The sequence below is a fragment of the Rousettus aegyptiacus genome, unplaced genomic scaffold (genome assembly GCF_014176215.1).
Source record: "Rousettus aegyptiacus isolate mRouAeg1 unplaced genomic scaffold, mRouAeg1.p scaffold_m13_p_1, whole genome shotgun sequence".
Taxonomy (NCBI): domain Eukaryota; kingdom Metazoa; phylum Chordata; class Mammalia; order Chiroptera; family Pteropodidae; genus Rousettus; species Rousettus aegyptiacus.
In genome coordinates this window covers 165,121,187-165,127,177 of record NW_023416284.1, presented here as the reverse complement: position 1 = coordinate 165,127,177, position 5,991 = coordinate 165,121,187, and the positions used below count along the sequence as shown (strand labels likewise).

Genomic DNA, 5,991 nt, shown 5'->3' with positions numbered 1-5,991 from the left:
CACATGCTGTGCAGTTAATTCATTTCTCTATCTAGTTTTTCACCCGTCAAACATTTTGGAGGGAGCCTATTCCATATTATCATGCTTGATGCATATGATGATACAGAAAGAAAAGACAGAATGCCTCCTCTCTAGAAGCTATTTAATGGTGATTGAGAGAGTGAATGAGGCTGGAGCAAAAAAAAAAAAAAAAAAAAAACACTTGGCCACTGAGAACCAGTGTATCCAGGTGAGAGACCATGAGAGTCTGACATAAGGCAGGGGCAATTGGGAAAGAAAATTAGGAGTAGATTCAAGGGACTCGGGAGGTGGAAACAGTAGGAGGTGAGAAACAAAGGAGCAAAGCAACTCCCATGACTCCCTGGTTTTTGGCTGAGGTGTCTGGGAATACAGGGGAGGAGAGAATTTCTCATCATCTTATCTGACCCTAACATTCCTCAGCATCGTAAAATGCAACCTCCTCATTTTAGGGATACAGACAGAGCAGGAGCTGAAAGAGCAGCTCTATTGCTCCAAACCTCATAAATCAGGAGCTAGCAGAGTAAATACTAGAACCCCAAACCCATGCTGTTTTGATGACAATGTCCCCTCTCCAGACCTCACTATGCTTCCTGCCAAACTCCATAGGCATGAGGAGTGAGGAGTGGACCCCAAAGATTCCCTGTTATTTCTTCATGGTGTAGTTTTACTCTCTTGAGTTTTCAGATGGGGAACAAGCCTGCCATACTTCCTGAATGTACAGCTGCACTTCATAAGTGACCCAGGAGTCACTTCCTTTCCCACTAATGACAAAGAGCTTCGCAAATTTGCTATTCTGTCAGTTGCCTGTCCTAGATGGGAAAGGAACACCTATTTGGAGTGAGGGGGAGAAAATGTTAATTGGTAAAAATGAAAGTACATTTTCTCCAAAAGCCTGAAGTAATCCTAATTTTTCCCCAGAAGGGCCTCAGTCTGGCATGGGACTCGGTGTTCCTTTCCCAGTAAATGACAGCCCTTGACCTGTTGCACTTTACAACCCGCCTGCCCATCCCATCTCCTTCCTGCCCTCTCTGCTGGCCCCAGTTGCTAATGCAAGAGTCATGAATCAGGAAGCGTTTGAGCAACCTGAGCCCTCTTCCTAGCCTGGCAGGCGTTCAGCAGCTGGTAAGGAAACAGTTGCTTTCTCTCTCTCTGTCTCTGAGATAGATCTGGAAACCAGATCTCAAACCTACCTTTAACCTCCCACATCATTTTTCAAGTCCCTCTTTGCCTTCCTCTCAGCTTTCTTTTACCCTGATTCTTTTAACATGGCACCTGATTTTAGGTGCCCCTAAGACTGCTAATCTCTCTTAATTCACATAGCTGTACCTTTGCCTTGGTCTCAGTTTCTGAATTCTTATCTAAATCTTCCGAGGACAGTTGTTTTTCTCCAACCTCTCCCCACTCACTGCCTTATGGGACTGCTTGCATTTTAACCAGTTAGCATAGTGGTTACTAGGTAACTCAAGTGGGATTTACAGCTCTGTAAGACACTGAGTAAATGTTCAACAACCGTTAGTTCTTTTTATTACACTCTGAGCCTTGTCCGTCCTAGAATACTTGGAGGTTTGCTTCATTCATCATTTGTGACATCTTCAAAATGTGGATCCAGGCAGCCTCTGCCATCACAGAGGGAGCCGTGTGTGAGGGGCTGAACCTGAGCTCAGCGGGGTCCTGGCCCAACACCTGACTCATTGCAATGAGAGGGTAGTTATAAAGCAGGGCTCAGTGCCCCCACCTCCACTCAGCCCTGTTCAGCTGTGATTTGACAATCATGACTTCCTGAATCTCAAGGGATGGCAATCAGTTCCTGACCAGATGGCTAGGCAGCTGGCTGCTATTTTTAAATAAAATCACTGCAGAGGCTGTGACCATTAGAACTACCATTTTCATGGAGACTGGCTCTGCTTTGCTTACTTAGTGAATTCAGAGCACTTCCGATCATTCCAGTGATGAAGTTGGTGCTCTCCGACTGTGCCACGTTTGGGTCCAATTCATAGTTTGGTCACAGTTGGTGGTTTCCTGAGAATCATCATCCTGAGAATTGAGAAAAGGCACAGGAAATATCAACAATCACCCTTTCATCGTCAGATTACTTTTTGTGAACTAACATTCCTGGCCAGGAAACAATTTGGAAAGGTTAAAACTATCTTTTTGCCCATACTCTTTTGCAATTTAAAACCAATGACATAATTGAACTTTTAATATCCTACCGCTTAATCCCTGGCTTAGCTTTCAAATTTTCAGTTGTTCATTTCATCCTGGATTTCCAGTTTGGGCAATTGACAGTTGCCACCCTGCAGATGAGGTTCCCAGTGTGGTTCTTGGAGGAAGGTCAAGGTGATGCCTCACAGTCGAGGCTGAGCCCCATTTCTTTCACTTTCAGAGCTCCGCTTGCCATTAAGTGCTCGCCGTTGGCTGGGCTGTGTGTTCCAGGAGGTCAGAGCCGGCGGCTGCCACGGGCACTGCGGTATCCCCAGCACTGACTCAGGGCCTGGCACACAGAAGTCACAAAATAAATATTTATTGAGTAGATGTCTCAAGCTGTGTAATAAAGTTCTTTGTCTTTTTCTACAACAAATGATTCTCGAAAGTCAGGAATGAGAAGATAAAAATAGGACCAAAGCAGAATAAATTGAAACACGACGTCATTGCCCGCGGTCCTTGCGTATCTGTAGTCAGGGTTCTGCTTGATCTCAGGTCCTCTGCAGTGTATCTCTCTATGCAAGAACCCTGGGCAGTTATGAGGTAGAACGAAAAAGCATGGGAAGAAGGAAGTTCAGAAAGAAAGTCTTCCTATGGGAAAAATGATCACAATAAAAACAATAAAACTAATTTGTATTAAGTATTTTCTAGGTGTCAGGCGCTATACATCTGCTATTTAATTACTCCTGTGAGGTAGATATTATTATCATGCCCATTTGTGGAGGAAAAAACAGGAACTTAGAATTTAAATAACTTGCTGGAGCTGGTAGGTGGAGAAGCTGACTTCCACCCAAAGTCTTACTGAGTCCTGAGGTTAGCAATCCCTTGCATAATTGTGTCCTTTGTCCATTGCCGGCTTGAATATTTAAAGGCAAAGTTCAAGTCTCATTCATCCTTAACTCACAGCTCCAGGCCGAAGGTCACCCATGCCATGTGGAGATAGTAAATATTTATTGATTCAAAGTAGAGATAGTCAAAAGGCATTGGGATAAGGTCATTTTACTTGCACACAGAGCATATGTGAAAAGAAATTGCAAAGCCAACTGTGGGAAAGCAGAGCGGCGCAAGTGGCCTTGTAGCTACAAAAGACAGACTGCATCGTTTGAGACGTTTGGAATTCAGAGCATCGAGTTCAGAGTGTTTCGAAGAGGCTCTATTATAAGAAATAATAACTCCTAGGAAACAGCTAGGAGGATCCCGAAGTTCTTTTGCTTTGACTTGTTCTTCTTCCAGTGACTAAAGAAGGCAGGCTGGGGTGAACCTTTACAATCTACAGTCTCCACGAGTAAAGCAAACATAAGACACAGGTATCGTAGGTTTCTGTTGCGGTTGCGCCCTGTTTTCAGGCTGTATCTCCGTCTTGCTTCTTCAAGAGCCAAATCCCACCAGGTAGGGCTGTCAAATCGACTCTCAGAGATATCATCACTTAGCCTATCTCCTCTACCACCCTCCTCTTTAACTTTGGTGTGGCAAACTAGATCCTTCTCAGAATGCTACTGCCTCTTCTTTTCTTACAGTTAAAGAAAACTGAAGTGAAGGTTTAGATGAGAAAATGAGTCAGCATGTTCAAAACAGTACTATTAAGCTCACTTCTGATGCAGACTAGAGTTAGCTCCTTTTTAGATATCTTCAAATTCCTGTGTCTAGAACTGTATCTTGTAATTAACTTGTATTTACTATGTTTTTGTCACTTGAATGCATACATAAATGAATATCCACCAAATATCTCTATACAGGATAGTGCTTGTAACATACCGTGGAAATAGAATCATATCACCGATCAGAATAAGAGAACTTGATTTAAATCCTAACTAACATATGTGGTTGGGTTAGATAATGAAGAACCTGATGGTCATTCCTACAAATAATTAAATAGGTTCAAGGGGAGAGTGCGATGACTTTTTTTTAACAATTCAATATCAACAACTTCTTGATTAGGTCTATGGCCATGCCACTCTGAATAAGCCTGACCCTGTCTCATCTTAGAAGCTAAGCAGGGTCGAATCTGGTTAGTACTTGGATGGGAGACACCTAGGAAGACCAGGTACTGTAGGCACAAAAAATAAAAAATAAGGGGTTGTAAGCAGACAAGGTCCTTGCAATCTGTGAGGTCAACCAAAAAAAAAAAAAAAACTTATTGATTAACGGTGTTTTAAATAGTATTCAGTTAAGGACGGAGGAATTAATCATCCCCCAACTACATCTGGATAACCTCACAATATCTCAGACTGACTAAATCCCAAACTATCATATTTGCCCAAAGAAGCTCTTGCTCCCACATCTTCATTTTTCTGTTAACTGTGACTCCTCTATTCCCTAATCACGAGGCTTTCAATGCAGCTGTCAGAGGCAGCCTTTGCTTAAATTCATTCGGTTACCAAGACCTATAGTTTTAGGGTTTTTTTTTACATCCTCTTTTGCTATTCCTGTAGCCCACTGCTCTGAGTCAGGTCCTTGTCTTTTCAGCCTCTAATGTTTCATTAGTGGTACAATCTGTCGTCTTACCTAAATTTCTTTTTCTATTGGTTGTTATGGGATGAATTGTATCCACCTAAATTCCTATGTTGAAGCCCTAACCTCCAATGTGACTATATTTGGAGACAGGGTGTTTAGGAAGGTAACTAAGGTTACATGAGGTCATTAGGGTGGGCCCCTAACCCAATAAGAAGAGGAAGAAACACCAGCGACCCCTCTCTTTCCTCTCTCTCCCTCCCCCCACACTCTCTCTTAGTGCACAGAAGTCATGTGAAGTCACCACAAGAAAGCAGCTATCTACAAAGCCAGGAAGAGAGTACTCACCAGAAATGGAATGTTCCAGTACCTTGATCTTGGACTTTTAGCTTCCAGAACTGTGAAATAATAAATTTCTGTTGTTTAAGCCACCCACTCTATGGTATTTTGTTATGGCAGCCTGAGCAGACTAACACAACAGGTCTTTCTACCCTGTGTTAACCTGAGTTATATCTATAAAACAACAACCTGATCTCATGCTTTAAAAACCTTCAGCGTGCCCCACCGGCTGTTTGTCCAAACTCTTCTGCTTGGAACCTGAGGCCATCTTCCATGTCACTCCCATTACGACCTGCCCAGCTGTAGATCTGTATACTATCATAGGCAAACATTCTGCTCCAGTGATCTTCTCACTGTCCTCAAAAGGCATTTTCTGAAGCTGCAACAAAGCACCATTCCTTTGAAGAACTGCCAAGAGTATGGCACGGCCGGAAGATGAGTTGCATGTTAAGGATGGCAGGGTGTGAGGGAGAGGAGCCACGCTGTAGCCATGTTGCTTTTCTCCCCCATTTAACAGGGTCCTCAGTGAGTTTGGGAGAGGCGATGGGCCCAAGTCCAGAGTAAATAATAACATCTAAGCTAGGAGTCAGCAAACTTGTTTTGTAAATGGTTAGGTGAACATAAATATTTTAGGATTTATGGCCCTGTGGTCTCTGTCACAACTCTGCTGTTCTAGGATAAAAGCAGACACAGACAACATATACACAAATGAGCATGGCTGCGTTCCAATAAAATTTTATTTACAAAAACGGTCAATGAACTAGTTTTGGCCTGCGGATTATAATTTGCCAATTCCTGAATGTGTCGATCCCAGAGCACTGACTGTTTTTCTGAACCAAATCTAGAACTACTTTCAAGTTTCTTGTTATATGAAGGATGGAAAATTGCACTTTTTAGCGGACTCCCTATTCAAACTGTAGGCCGCAGACCCACAGTATGTATCATCCTCTGGGAGCGGGTTAGAAATGCAGAATCTCG

The 5,991-nt window shown here is 42.9% G+C and overlaps 1 long non-coding RNA gene across 1 annotated transcript; it reads right to left on the bottom strand.

Moving 5' to 3' along the window:
- Positions 1-241: 241 nt before the first annotated feature.
- Positions 242-5,667, bottom strand: LOC107505425. Its single transcript, XR_001595708.2, has 3 exons — positions 5,023-5,667; positions 2,232-2,512; positions 242-2,055 (listed from the first exon to the last, which is right to left on the bottom strand). It is a non-coding gene; the product is annotated as an uncharacterized LOC107505425 (long non-coding RNA).
- Positions 5,668-5,991: the final 324 nt, after the last annotated feature.